This window comes from Muscardinus avellanarius (assembly GCF_963383645.1).
Source record: "Muscardinus avellanarius genome assembly, chromosome: 6".
Classification (NCBI taxonomy): domain Eukaryota; kingdom Metazoa; phylum Chordata; class Mammalia; order Rodentia; family Gliridae; genus Muscardinus; species Muscardinus avellanarius.
Window position 1 is genome coordinate 71722394 of NC_137791.1, and position 16145 is coordinate 71738538.

Below are 16145 nucleotides of genomic sequence, written 5' to 3' on the forward strand. Positions count from 1 at the left end.
ATTTGAAAAAGACACCATGTCCCTACTTTACAACCAAGCACACCATGCCATGGACAGGGATGGTGTTGATGTCATTTTCAGGCCCTTGGAGATGTGGCTTTTAGTTTTTTCCTGCTACAGATTAAAAGAGGCTCTAGGATGTTGGCCTGTGGTATTCTCATTTTCAGATTCTCTCCTGATACCCCATCAGCAGTGTTCTCTTGTCCTCAATCCCTCCACTCAATGTTTCCATCCCAACATGCACAGCCTCCTCCACTTTCAATGTCCCGCACCAGAATGAGACATTGGATGTGATCGATGAACCTACATCAAGGCCTCACTACAGTTTACCACACTGTACATTGTGTGGTAGACTTCTTAGAAGTGGTAGGAGCTTCTCAGGACCATGGGAGACCGAGCAGGGACATCTGACTGGTTCAGAGGGCAGGGGCATCCGCTCATAGGACCCCGTGTGGGTGGGGCCTCCAGATAGTATCCTGTGGCAGGAACCTGGGGAGAGGGGGGCTCTGTGTGCACTGGCTCTTCCTCCCGGGAAGTGCTGTGCTGTGGCAACCTGGAAGCTCCCCAACCTGACTCCAGGGCCTGGAGGGCTGCGGGCTTCTCCCAAAGCAAGTACATCCTTTGTCTATGTCATGCGTGGGGCTACTGAGCTACATTCCCATTCCTTTTTTGAAATTGTATTTTTGAGATGGGTTCTTGCTAAAGTTCCCAGATTTATCTCAAACTTGCAAACCTCCTGCCTCAGCCTCTGGAGTGGTTGGAATTACGGGCACGCACCACCATGCCCGTCTTGACAGTAATTCTCTGTGCTTATGGGGTTGCAGTGTATGTTAGATTTTTGATGGCAGCCATTAAATGGGAATCGGAGTCATTTCCCTGTTCATCTTGTTTCTTTCCACTGGTCGTGACTGAGAGCCACCTAAGTCTTACCAAAGCTTTACCTCCTCTGTATATCATTCCCCTGTGGCTCCAGTCATAGGGCGCCTTCATCGCTGTCTTCTCTCTCTTAATTTTCAAATACCTTTTAGCATTTCCAGGAAAAATGCATGCTAGAAGTCACTTATGTCCCAACCTAGCATCTCAAACTCAGAAGACTCAGCTTCAGGGCAGGCATAGGCCAATGCTCTTATGAACTCCTTTCATCAAACAGAAGGTGTATTCTCGTAAGACCTTGGGGAAGGGAGGCCCACACTGGATTGCTTAGAGCATTTACCTTGTATTTTGGTAGTAAAGAAAAAATGATAATGCCTCAGTGGACAACTCATCTTGTTCAGTATTAAACACGGTCACTGGTCACTGCCTGGCTCCTCTGTGGTTTCCTGAGTTCCAGCAGCTTTCTTGTAGCTGGTCCTTTTCTAGATCTTGAGTCCAACCCAGTTTGTTTGTTTGTTTGTTTGTTTGTTTGTTTATTTATTTATTTATTTATTTTTAGGGGGGATAGAGAGAACTCTAAAAGGAGAACTTGTGAGCTTAAACCTGATAGGAGGTGGGAACTAACTAGGAGAGGTTTTGCTGGGAAATGTCACAAAGGATCTGTGAATCGGCCCAAATGCATTTTCTTCTCTTACCTGATGGGAATACTAACTGAACAATCCACGGCACCACACCTCAGGAAAGCTGCTCTGGACACCCGGTGTCAGACTCATACCAAGTCTGAACTTCCGTTCTATGTATAGTGGCCTTTTATTTTTGGTTACCAAAACAAAGAAGGTGTTTTAATTTACATAAGTTAAAATCTTCTATGTCCCCAAAATGCTCAAGATAGGATTTCAGAAGGAAAGAAAGAAAACACATTCACCCTCTTTTGATAACAAAAACCATTCTCTATGCAGTGATTAAGAAAACTTCACGCCGGGCGTGGTGGCGCACGCTTGTAATCCCTGCGTTTGAGAGCAGAGATAGGAGGTTCGCGTAGGTTCGAAGCCAGCCTCGTTGGCTTAAGAGACCCTGTTTCCAAATAAAAAAATATAAAATAGGTCTGGAAGTGTAGCCTGGAGGTAGAAGGGTTCCATCCTCAGTACAAAAAAAAAAAAAAAAAAAAACCAGTCTTGTTTTATCTAGCTCATTCTAATGCTTTAAAAATACTGAGCCAAGCCGGGCGTGGTGGTGCACGCTTGTAATCCCTGAGCTTGGGAGGCAGAGACAGGAGGATCATGCAGGTTTGAAGCCAGCCACGCGCACTGGCTTAGGAGACACTGTTTCCAAATAAAAATGTAAAAATAGGTCTGGGAGGGCTTCCAGGAACCCCAGTACCACAAAAAATTTATACATATATATATATATATATATATATATATATATATATATATATATATATATAGCCAAAATTTTAAACTATGGATGCTTTTGCAAGAATATTTGGTTTTCTGGCTGGTCCTGAAAAAGTAGAATACCTGAGGATTAGTATAGGGTTCTGAATGATGATAATCAATGGTAGCTGAGGGGCCACTGCCCCTTGAGAAGGGCATGGCAGCTCCAGTTCACCACAGCCCTTTCCTTTCCTTACTGTCCCCCTGACATCTCCAAATCATGCCTTTCACTGCTTTCCTGACCTCTCATGGCACTTGTTTTTGACCTCTAATCTGTGGAATATTATGCTACTTTCTCCCTTGAGTTCTAAATCCTTATATTGATGTTTAAGCTGAGATCAATTCTGGGCTATCTTGCAAATACAGTCTACTTAGCAAATTTATTAACTAGGGTTCACATTTTCTTTGAAACATTTGGCTTCAACAAAGAATCTATATAAACATTCTTTGGTTTAAACTTGTTTTCCTCTAATGTATTATAATATTTAAGGCCCTTTTATAAAGGATAGTTCAGTTTCACATAGTCTCCCATTTCCTGTAGGCCTTAGATTTACAGAAGTTCAGTTCTGCATTTTATTTACGCTAAGAATCATTTTCTTTCAAAATAAAATTAAGGACTGGAGTCTATACAGGAATATCGCTGGCTTCCTATGTAATAGTATTAATCCAAGTCCAGACATTATTCCAAACCTTTCAAGCCAAAAAATAGTTTCAAACATTAACAACAAAACAATAAAAATAGGCATAAAGAATAAGGGGGAAATAAGTCCACAAAAAGAAGGGATAGAAAAGGAAACCTGGAGACTGAAATGCAAATGATAGGTTTCAGGGAGGCCACTGCTTGAAGGCTCCAGAGTTACAGTAGCACTGCTATGGCCAGGTGTGTCCCAGGTAAAGTGAGTGAGGCTGACACAAAGCTTAAGGTGTGCCCCAAATCTTAGTAATCACTCTAAGATTTTAAAAGGTTTTATTATTTTCTACTTGTCTTCCTATTCAACAGCTAATAAAACTGAGGCTTAAAGGTGTTGAGTAACTTGTCCAAGGTTACAGCTAATAACAGAGTCAGGACCCAGGCAGCATGAACACAGAACCTGCTCACATCCAAGGAACTGTCCCACTTACTTCTGCAAGGATGTCTTAGACATGGTTAGGGCATCACATCCTGTGGACGCTGAGGTGATGCCACTCTCCTGGCAGAGCCTACTGGAGCAGGGCGAGGGACCTCAGAACAGCCATGTGTAGGTTGGCCTAGAGGAGCTGAATCAATCAGTGGGAAGACAAGACCTAATGTCTTTATTACATTAGATGATTTTTGTCCAACGAATATCAGAGAGAGGGAGGAGGGGAGAGGAAAAAAGTGGGGAGGAGAGAGAAAGAAGCAGGAGGTAGGATAGAAACCTAAAAATAGTGAATCCAAGACAATGAACAAATACCTGTTAGCAGAGGTGAAAGCTAAGGGGACAAGACTGTTTTGCCATAAAGTTTGAGCCCAGAATGGGGAGCAAAGGGGATCCTGCACCCGGAGGTGGTGCACACGTGGAAAAAAATCTTCCAGTCTCTGGGTGTGTGTCTGAGGTCCCTCGAGCCTGCTGCTAGTCCCTTTCTGGCTTCCATGCTTTCTGTTCTTCCCCTGTCCTTCCTGAAATGTCCATATATACCAGTACTGGGAAGATTTTCAATTTTTCAAATATATCTTTGGTAGTAAAGAAGCTAGGAGAGAAAGGGGCTGCAGGATTCCAGACACCAAGGGAGATCAAGACAACAGAGATAGTTTCAGGCCCTTTTCCATTAAAAAGATAAGATTTCCCAGGGAAGTGGAAGGATGCCATAAACCTTCAGGAGATCCCAGACTTCGATAATCATGAGAGGATGCCATAAGCGATGATCAATTCACACATTTTGGGGCTTAGGGAAACAGGACAGACCTGCAGGAAGGAATCCCCCACATCAAAAGACTGGGTTGTAGGGGGCGGGGCGGATCTTTGTGGGGTAGGAGACTGGCTATAAGAATACGCTGGGTCCAGAAATCTTCGGTAAATTCATTCAACCCCCCCCCCATGCCACTCATGAAATGCATGGGGCTGTAACTGTCTTCTGTATTTCTATCTTTTAATAAACTCCTTTAAATCAGCAAGAGTCCAGGCTATTGGACATCTATCCTTAGCTCAGGACAAGAACCTATGGTTTTATGGGAATAGTCTTGGGGAGCCTAACAAAGGTCCCCAGGGACAGTTTCCCAAACCATAACAGTCCAAAACCATAACACATGTTTTCCAAAAATTTGAGCTTTTTAAGAATTGAAAGTCAGTATCTTAGTAGAGATAGCCTAAGTTGTGTACTTCAAGTCCAGAGAGTCCAGTGGGCCTTTCTTCCCAGATTCCTTCTTCCCAGTCAGAGCTATTCAATCCTCCTATCTTTTCACTGGCTCCTCCTCTTTTCCTGCCCTACTGCCTTCCCTCGCCACCATCGTGCTTTAATGTTCAAGCTTTCGTGGATGGAACTGTGTTTTTCCTCGCGCGGTGCTTCATGAAATTGTAAAGAACTCAGTGGTCTGTGATGCCTCGACTTCAAGTGCTTCATTATCTGTCTGCTTCTCCATGCCTGCAGGGCTGGAGCAGAGGGCTGAGCGGGCTGGCTGGGCAAGGTGCTGTGTCTGAGAAGGAGTGCCGCACAGGGAAGAGAAGTTCTGTTCAATTAAGCAGCATGCTGTAAGCCCTTCTGCCCACTTTATTGGCATATTTCTTATAGAAACTTACCTTCAATTTCAGACTTTTGCTACTACAATAACCAGGCTTAAAAAACATGTGGTGGGTTTTCCAACACCACTCAGCCCACTAAAAATAATCATTATCTGCTGAGTGATCCTCAGTCCTGTTAGACCCAGTCCCCTTTTGACAATAAATATTTGACAAGTGTCTTGTAATGATGAACTCTTTATTAATTGTATGGGTAATATAACCTATTTATACATAATTTAAAAATGAATCTCTAACCATACATGAAGGAATAAGAAGAAAGCAAAGTAAGTAAATAAATGTAATAAATGTAAGTTTGGGGCAAGTCTATACTGGAGACATTTAAGGTCATCAGATGGTGTTACTTTTTGAAAGAATAATTGAAAATGAGGCTATGAATAAATAATGCATTCTGGTATCTTGTATTATTATTATTATTATTATTATTATTATTATTAGTAGTAGTAGTAGTAGTAGTAGTAGTAGTACTGGGGATGTAACCCAGGGGCCTTCTACCTCCAGGCTACACTCCCAGACCTATTTTATATTTTTTATTTGAAAACAGGGTCTCTTAAGTCAGCGAGGCTGGCTTCGAACCTGCGTGATCCTCCTGTCTCAGCCTCCCAAGCACGGGGATTATAAGCATGTGCCACCACGCCCAGCTATATTATATTTTAAAATATTTTATATTTATATTTTATATTTTAGGGATTTTATTGGCTTTTGATTTTAGTTTTTTTTTTTCTAGTGCAAGCACTGTACTGAGCACTTTTTATGTATTTTGCAATTTTTGGTGCATACTAATACTATGAATTAGTATATTTATCTACATTTTACAGATGAAGAAACTGAGACCCCCAAAATAAATATTTACAATTTATTAAAATACAAAAAATGTCAACATTATTAAATAGACAATTTAAAATCTATGGATTAAATACAAAGTATTCTTCTTTTTAGAATCTTTCATGTTTACCAAATATTACGTTTCAAAGGATTACACTCGGAAAGAGTTACATTTTTAAATTTTTTATCCATTAATAAGCATTTATTATGTTTACATGTACATTGAAATTACATGAAATTTCCAGAGTCTGCCCCAAACTTTTCAGAATGCTTCCTTTGGAAATGGTTGGTTTCTTTATGCATTGTATGTATCATTTGGACTTTCTACAATTGTCAGTTTGTGGGGTCAAATTTAGTTGGTTTATGTGCATAAAGTTTAAAGTTCAATATTTAAAAAGGGCTTTAATGTCATTTTAAGCCTTTTGTAGGCCCATTCCTTGCTTTTGTACATAATTTCTCATTCTGTCACACACTGATTTGTCGCACACTCACTCACGGGTTGTCTGTATGAACGAGGCTCTGTTCTAGGAGCTGGAATATGGCTTTGTCTCTGTGGAGCTCATATTCTAGAACTTACTCAGTCCTATACCTCTTAGCTATAGTATTAGATATGGAAAGCGGTAGGAAAGTCTGCATTACAGTCAAAGAAGGCCTCTCTGAAGAGCTGTTATGTGGAAATAGTCAGCATGGAGAAAGGCAGAGAGCCAGGTGAGTATCTGGTGGAGTGTGTTCCAGAATGTAATCTGTAATCTTTATGCGAGAATGTTGGTTTTATTTTGAAACCAGAGTCAGTCATAGCGAAGGCATTTACTGAGCATGTATTAGGTGCTGGGTGGGTGGGTTTGGGAGTTAGATAATGGGGGAAATAGGAGACTTGGCCTTGGCTTATGTCATCAATGGATGCTGAGGCTTTCATCAGTGAATGTTGAGAATAATGCATATATAAAAAATATCAGCTGGACATGGTGTTGCGCACTTGTAATCCCAGCATTTGGGAGGCTGAGGCGGGAGGATCCAGGTTTGCCATAAGCTTCAGTTACTTATTGAGGCCCTCTGCAACTCAGTGAAAGCCTGTTTTATAATAAAGAATAAAAAACAGGGCTGCAGGTGTAGCTCAGAGGTAGAATGCCCCTGGGTTCCATCCCCAATACCTAAAAAAAAAAAAAAAAATCAGATTGTAAAATTATTTGGTGCTAAATTGTGTAATATTGATTTCAAGCTTGGGGAAACCTCTTTGGGTCTTCTAGAAGTAAAAATCTAATGTTGCTAGCTTGAAACATTTTAAGGGCAAGGCAGGCAGTAAAACTGAAGAAAGAAGGTAAAGAAAATCTTTTCTAATGGAACTTTAGTTTTCACTCTTGTAGAGATATTATTTTTGTATGAGACCATCTATGGAGTCTCTAAAATACTATTCTAATTGAGGATAGGAAGCTCTTTTGGCGATCCAGGCCATGGATTTATAGTAAATGACATCCTAGGACATTCTGACTTTCCTTAGACCCAGACTCCTGCTGTCACAGAGTGATGGGAAAGGCAGCAAATGTTCTATTTTGCTGTGTTCTTGTCCCCATTGCTCCTTTGTGCTATTAACAATTGAGAGCTGTGATCATGATTTAGACTTAAGATAAAATGGAGACTGTCATTGTCCACCTTGGGACTTACCCTATCTGGGGTTCTCAGTATAATTCGTGACATAAACATGAATATTTGCACTGGGAATATGATTTTTTTTGTATTTTTCAAGTTTTCTGCTTTCTACAAATCCCAATAATTTATAGCACCATATCTAATTATACTCTAGTTTCTGATTATATATGAAATAAAAGGATAAAAAGTAATAATTTAAAAAATTGTATTTATTACACTAACAAGAGCATATTCAGTTTGTACAATAGATTCTTTTCTGTACTAATTTTCAGTTTTTACTTTAAAGGTTTGTGTTTGAATATAACTTTTTATTTTAATGAGGAGTATCATTGCAACAATTAATTATAATACCTTATATTCACACAATTTTCACCTGAAAAAGTAAAAACATTTTTTAATATATTCAGTAATCCACAGATAAGCACATCAGAGGAAGCAGGCAGCAGATATTTACATCTTACAGAAAAGCTTGGAAGTTAGACGCCACCCCCAAAAGGCAACAACAACAATATAAAAACTGAATTCATTTTTCTTCTCCCTAATAGGAAATATATATTCCTTTTTTTGCAAAGCTGCCTAGACTGCTCCTAAAGCTGATTGTAATGATGCTAGCGGGGTTTTCTGAAATACATGTAAGTGCTGCTACAAAGCTGAGTAGGAAGGCTTTCCCTGTGGCTTTGATTTATAATTTCATTAGCTGCAAAATCAAAGACTAGATTCCCCCTTGTTTTGTGCTCTGGTATTAGAATTCCAGGCAATGATCTCGGCATGCTGCTTCTCAGATGGGGGCCTTTGATTGTTCCTGAAGATCTTGCTGCCGTTGTTCTGTGTGGATGTGCTTGTTAGTCCTGGCCCTGTCTGCTTGCATTCCTTACCTCTCCTCTGCTCTGTTCCCTATAGCAGTGGGGACTGAGCCTTAAAGGCAGGATTGATTCCCAGGCTCCTCCTTGACAGTTGGTTTCTGGCAGGGGTTAACCTATAGGAGGTACTGGAAGGTTGGAGGATGGTAGAAGGCAGGGTACCACTTTCCTCCAGGTGGCCCGAGTGTCCCTGCCTCCTTCCTTCATCCCTTTAGTCTAATGATGGTTGTGACTTTCTGCTCTTGCTAATCTTTGGGCTGCCTTGATTATTTTATTTTATTTTATTATTATTATTATTATTTGTGTGTGTGTGTGTGTGTGTGTGAGTTTGAGGATGGAACCCAGAGGCATTCTACTTCCGAGCTACACCCCCTGCCATGTTTTTTTTTTTATTGTTTATTTGAAACAGGGTCTAAGTTGTGGAGGGCCTAATTAGCTGAGGCTTTCCGCGAACCACAATCCTGTCTCAGCCTCCTGAGTGCTGGGATTACATGCGTGCGCCACCATGCCCAGCTTGCCTCGATTATTTTCTATTTGGCATCTCAATAGTTTTTCCATTCCTCGTGCTGCCAATCCCTGTTACTAAAATCTGTTCTAGCTACATAGAAGCTTTTGATGTCTTAGCTAAACCTGAACTAGTAAAGGTAATATTTCATAGGGATTCTCTGCCAACAGAATGAATCATTGTCTCTGTGAGAATTGTTTGAAGATTAAAGTTTATAAAATGTACCTCAATTTAGACCTCAAGGAAGAGAATAATATGGGAAAATTGAGATAATAACTATAGCATTTTATAAGCAAGTATTTCTGGACTAATGAATTATTTTGTATCCCGCTATAAAATGAGACATGTTAATTACGTGGGCCTGTGAGTTTCTCTATTGCACACCTTGGATTTATAACATTTCATAATTAGCAAATGATCTCACATGGCATGAAGCGATGCCACTAAAATATTATTCACTGCCATTCTTAGTTAATACATAACAGCAAAATGTCTGTTTCCTTTTTTGAGGCAGAAGTACTTCTTAGTAGTATTACCCCAAAGAAAAATGGGAAATAAGTTTTTATGGTGTTTCTGGGATAGAAAAAACCTGTCTATCCTGGATCAGTTACCAGCACTAATATGAAAAGGACTCATTTTAGTACATTTTCTGCTTCTATAACAGAATCCCACAGACGAGGTAAACTATAAACAGTAATTTTGCTGACAGTTTCTGAGGCTGGGGAGTCAAAGGGCGTGGTACTGGCATCTGGAGAGGGCCTCATGCTGTATCACAACATGGCAGAAGGGCAAGCAAACGCCTGCAGGACAGTGGGAGAACACTGGGCCAAACTCACCCTTTCATCCAGAGCCCGCTCTTGTGATAACTCAGCCACTCCCTGAGGATGGCATTCATCCATTCAGGTGGGCGGAGCACTATGACTCCACCTCCTCTTAAAGGTCCCACCTCTTAATATCATCACAGTAGCAGCAAAATATCAATTATGGCTTTAGGAGAGGGCATTCAAAGTCTAGCAGGATTAGTATCTAGCATCTTCCACATTTTTTTTCTGGTACTGGGAATGGTACCCAGGAGCATTCTACCTATGAACTACACACCCAGCCCTATTTTTTAAAATCATCCTTTCTTTCTTTATTATTTATTTATTTATTTATTTACTTTTCATTTATTTTTGCAGGCCTGGGGGTGGAACCCAGAGGCATTCTACCTTTGGGCTACACCCCCTGCCCTATTTTATAATTTATTTGGAAACAGGGTCTCACTAAGTTGCTGAGGCTGGCTTTGAACCTGTGCGATCCTCCTATCTCAGCCTTCCAAGCACTGGGATTACAAGCGAGTGCTACCAGGCCTGGCCAAATCATTCTTTATTTTGAAACAGTTGCAAAGGGCCTCACTAAGTAGCTGAGGCTGGTCACTAAGCAGAACCACATCTTTCTGTCTCAGCCTCCCAAATGTTGGGATTACAAGCATGCACCACCATAGCCAGCTCCACATTTCTTTAGCTGTGCAGCATTCTGCAGTGGGGAAAGCACTGGACAAGGAATAAGAAAGTACAGATTTTTCTAGCATTCGAGGCAGCATGTATAAGTGGTTTGTTAAGGGAAGACTCATGAGGAGTGAGAATAGGACAGGATGGGGAACAGAACCAGGATATTCCAAAGTGTGTTTCAGTTAAGTCCAGCCCCAGCTTGACCACTTGGGAAACTCTGCCATTTGAATAGCACCACAGAGAAGTCCTGCCTAGAGTCAAGGTGTCCAGGCTTTGTACCTCTGTGTTAGTCAGTTCTTCACTATCTGCAGCCCCAGAGGCAGATACACATAGCTCTCTTACGCATTTGTGTCCACCGAGGGAAATTCTGTGGAGAAAGGGCTGTACATTCATAAACATATCAAAGTCAATCACTAAGCCAAACATGAGAAGGAGGGAGGGGGGAGTGGGTGGGAAGTGGGGAATGGACCAATAAAAAAAAAGGTGCAGCTGTGAGCTCTTGCAGCAACACATACAGCCACTGGGAGGTGGACAAACTGGCCTAACAAAGGAGAGATCTATGGGGTAGTTACGGTATCTACCATCAGATATGAAGACATATGGAAACCTGTCTTCACCACTGGCAAACAAAACCCCTGGCACTGGCCAAACCATATAACCTATTCAAGCCTCAGGTTTCTTCTCTGTAAAAAAAGAAAAAGACGGGGAGTTCATAATAACTGCCTAACTGCCTTCACCATCACTCATAAGTGTGCTTTGAAGGAAATAAAATGCTGGGGAATCATTGTTCTTTCAAGTATTATTATGGTCAGATATAGAATGTTTCCTGAAGGGCTCAGGGTTGACAGCTAAGCCATGAGGGTTGTAATCTTATTATAATAGATTTACTGGGTGGTAACCTAGGCTGGTGGGTGTGGCTAGAGAAGTCGGGGCCCCTGGAGTGTGGCCTTGGGGACTGTGCTGTGTCCTTGAGTCCCCTTGGGTGCTCGCTGGTTCTCCCAGCAGGAATCAAGTCAAGGCCTGCGTGGCACTGTTCATCCCAGCACAAAAAAGTCCTTGTCTGCCATACTATGTTCCTGGCACTGCTCATATCCATGAATGCTCTTTGTTAACTCCACCTTGTGTGTGTGAGAGGGGATTACTGGGGCTTTAACCCAGGAATATGTTATCTCCAAGTGATATCCCAAGCCCTATTTTAATTTAATTTGAAACAGGGTCTTGCTAGGTTGATGAGAGTCTTACTACTTGTTGAGGCTGTTCTTGAACCTTCAATCCTCCTGTCTTAGCCTCCTAAGTACTGGGTTTATAGACGTGAATCACCACACCCGCCTTTGTCACTGATTCTTTAAGAGCAGGCTGATCCCTGCCGCTAAGAGATTTATCAGAAGAGTAACAAGCTGTAGTTCCCATTGTTACAGCTGATTTTTAGGCCACAAGAGATGTTCAACCTCCCCCACTAATTCCGACTTCTTCAACTTTAGCTGGAGGAGGCAGAGTCAGTGGGTGACACATCCCTGAGGCATCTGACAATGAACTGATATACTTGCTTCTAGTGCCTGTGACCACTGGGTCACAAGCAGCAAGAGATGGCCCAGGGAGAACCCTGATCTGGACTTAGTCCACTTTTTTTTTCCATTTGTATTGCAGGTGCCCTGTTTCCCCAGGACTACCATAGCTCGTTAATCCTGCCAGGATACACACACTCTGTCTTTGCCTGTGGTCCACTGGCATGAAGAGCCGGGCTGGTCAGGCATAGTCATAGCTTCATAAGAGAAGTATTGGCTTGAGAACGTGAGCTCTATTTTAGCAAAATTTAAAGCATGGAAGCAAGAAGTTCAAATGAAGCAACTGTGTCATTTGGAGACCATTCTCAAATTCTATCAGGCTGAGTACCTCTGAGTGATGAGATACATGGTAGGATTAGTGGATCCCAGGATCATACAACCTTTGTTAGATCTTCTCCAGAAGAGAAGTGGTCACCAAAAAGTAAATCTAATTCACACAAATATCTACCCAGATATGGCTGGAATCAGAAGTTAGCCCAAGAGAATAACATCTGGGACAACAGATGTGTCTGCTACAATTATTACAGATCTTTTTTTTTTTTCTGATTCTATCTATCTATTTATTTATATATTTCTTTACTTTTATTTATAAGTGGAACATGTTGAAACTGGTATACATTTAGACTGTGCTTGGTGCCCTCTCCCCCCAACCCCAGTTCCCCTTCTCCTCTCCCAACAATGAGTGTCCAGGTTAACCATGCTATATTCATACTTTTACAGATATTCGGATGTAGCTCCTCCATTAATCAACCTTAGCCTTCTTCGTCTCCTATCCTTCCATTATAGCTTTGCTGAGATTTCCTCTTCATTATCTGGAGTCCCTCTGGTATCTCCAGTACTCTCTAGTTTGGGCATATTAGAGAAAACATATGTCCTTTCTCTTTCTGTGCTTGGCTGGTCTCACTTAACATAACGTTCTCCAGATCTTTCCATCTTCTTGCGAATGCCATGATTTTGTTCTTCTTTATAGCTGATAGAATTCCATTGTGTGTGTTTCCCATAATTTTGCAATCCATTTATCTGTTGATGGAGATCTGGCTTGGTTCCATATTTTGGCTATTACAAATTGTGCTTGCTATGAACATATGTATGCATATGTTACTACAGTTCTCTGATTTCAATCTGTTTGGAAAAATACCCTGGAGTGGTAGAGCTGGATCATACGGTGGATCTATTCCCAGTTTTCTAAGAAATTTCCACACTAGACTAGCAGCTAGACTAGTTTGCACTCCCACCAACAATGTAAAAGAGTTCCTCTTTCCCCACATCCTTGCCTTGATTTCTTTATATTTGCCACTCTGATTGGGGATAGATAGAATCCCAGCGTAGTTTTGATTTGCATCTCCTTGGTGGCTAATGATGTAGAACATCTTTTCATGTATCCATTGGCCATTTGTATCTCTTCTTTTGTGAAGTGTCTATTCAGTTAAGGCTATACTTTCAGAGATCATTTCTATAATATGTTACTAGTCATACATCTTAATGGGATAAAAGATTTGTGTAGACATACATGCACACATTATCCAATTAGCCCATACCCAATCCCCATCTCATTCCCTCCCCATCCCTCCTTCCCATGCTTGGCTTAGTTTTTGATATGTTAGTTTTGGCTTGATTTTGATATGTTTAAGTACGTCATGTGCTTTAGAGAGTTTCCCTCTTCACCCTTCCATTCCCTCGTTTAGGTCACCTTATTTGCTTCTCTATAGGATTTCCTTCTTCATCTAGAGTTCCTCCTGTTACCCATTTCTCCCTATCTTTCACATATTAGGGAAAGCATCTGATTTCTTACTTTTTGTGACTGACTAATCTCACCTAGCATAATGTCCTCCAGTTCCATCCATTTTCCTGTAAATGACATAATTGTATTTTTCTTTATGGCTGAGTAAAATTCCATTGTGTGCATATCCCACCATTTTGTAATCCATTCATCTGTTGATGGACATCTTGGCTGTTTGTTTCCATACTTTGGCAATGGTGAATTGCACAGCTTGCTCCGGTCCTTTACCTTGAGTTTGTTACTATCTTTACTTGTAAAGTGTGTTTCTTGTAAGCAGCAGATGGATGGATTCTTTTTTTTAATCCATTTTGCCACTTTATGTCTTTTATTGGGGAATTGAGGCCATTTACATTCAGCGTGATTATTGAGAGTGATCAATCCTGCCAGGAAAAGTCTAAAAAAGCTTCAGAAAGGATATTTGAGTTGACTATTTAAACATGCATTTTGAAAGTAGCCATTGGCTGATAAAAGACACGCAGGGGAGGGAAAGCTGTATCATTTTGCAAAGGTGTAGACACAAGAAAGGCCTTAGCATGACTGGAGAATGGCAGGAGCTTTAGAGACTGAAGCAAAATGTGTGTCATTACGCCGGGCGTGGTGGCGCACGCTTGTAATCCCCGCGCTTGGGAGGCAGAGACAGGAGGATCGCGCAGGTTCGAAGCTAGCCGCACGCTGGCTTAGGAGACCCTGTTTCCAAATAAAAATGTAAAAATAGGTCTGGGAGTGTAGCCCGGAGATAGAAGGGCTTCCAGGAACCCCAGTACCACCAAAAAAAAAAAAAAAAATGTGTGTCATTGGGTGGGATGAAGAGAACTTAAGAGGGGGAGAATGTATGAAGAGAGGTTGATTTACAACAAATGGAAAAGACCCTTTGATATATTCTAAGGAATCTGGATCAGACAGACATTTCTATCATGGATATATGTATGAACTGTGTAGTCAGCGTACTGGAAACAGAGAATGGGGATGTGAATGTGTGGGACTAAGGCTCTCAGAGTCTGTGCCAGAGCAACCCAAGCTGGAGTTGGATGCATCTTCACCCACCATTTAAAAATGTGTCTAGTAAAATTTTAGAGTAGAAGGTGACATAATATAATAAAGTCAGAGCTGGTCTAATTGAAGCATTGAGGATAGAGGAACAAGAAGAGATCTGATGGGAAGGAGTGGTTTAGGGATTTTCTTTTTGTTTCCCAGGGGAAAAAATGAAAAGCCATATAAAATTGCATATGTCTTATCTTAGGCTAGAGCACAAATCTATGGAAGAGTCTAAAATCCTTTCTTATGTCTATATTTTTCAGACATCTAATATTATGGACAGAATCTCAAATGATGAAATGACATGGTGGTAAAAGAGTCCAATAAATATTGGCTATTATTTGTTACTATTACTATTTTGATAATTAATAAAAACATTCAAATAAATATATTTTGGAAGCAGATACAGGACGGGTGAGGGAGAGAGACAGGGTGACCATGTGCTGAGTCCCTATTCGAATGGGGCTGGAAATGGAAAATGGGAGTGCTGGGAATGGGAAGTGGTCAGACTTTGTCTCCTGGACACCACAGTTCTTCTTTCTGAAATCATTCCATAATCTCATGTAACCTTTGGAAATTCAACACAAGTTGTGGAACCAAAGTGCTGGAAACAAGTTGCAAAGTATCTATTTCCACATGGCTGTGAGCTCTCCTTAAGATGCTAGCCTCTTCCCGCATCCTCTCTCCTCCTTCCTCCTCCCTCCTCCTTTCCCTCCCTTTTCCTCCTCCTCTTCTTCCTCTCTTTATTCTTTTTCTTAATTGGGTCCCTATCCCAGTCTCCTCAGTGGAATGAGAGTTGCAAAGTGGAGAGGACAGGAGAGCAGAGAGCACAGGGGCAGCAGGCACAGGGCCTATGAGAGTTAATCTGCTATTCACCTCTCTCCCACCACTAATAGAGATGTTAATATGCCCCTTAAAAAAAAGGGTGACCCAGGAGCCTGCGAGTCCTGTAGTTTCCTATCACTTAGGCATGTTGAGGAAAAAAGAGCTTTAGAACCTCACTTTTAACCTTCCCTTTTTCTTGTCTCTCTAATAAATTCTGGGGAGAATTTTCTCTTATTTCTTATTAGTCCTGACACCTTGCAAATTGTTAGCTCCCAGTATTTGTTTATTTATTTCAGTCCTTAGAGTTTATGATTAATCCTAATTAATGATAGCCTAATTAAAATAAATATCACTCAGAAAGTCTTAGGCTCCTATGGCAGATTGTTCCGGACAAATGTTGACACTTCTTTCCTGATTTAGCAATGGGGAATGGAGTAAGAAGAGGGAGGTTTTCTACGTGTTTATTACGATCATCTGTCATAAAGACATTTACAGAGTTCTGAGTCACTTTGAAACACCTACAGTTATGAGTAGGTAATAATGATTTG

At 41.1% G+C, this 16145-nt stretch overlaps 1 protein-coding gene across 2 annotated transcripts in view; it reads left to right on the forward strand.

Annotated features, from left to right (window-relative positions):
* The window catches only part of RASGEF1B (RasGEF domain family member 1B), a gene marked incomplete at both ends in the record, with an annotated part of 588531 nt that overhangs the window by 122914 nt on the left and 449472 nt on the right, over positions 1-16145 (forward strand). The gene's annotated exons all lie outside the window — the stretch shown is intronic.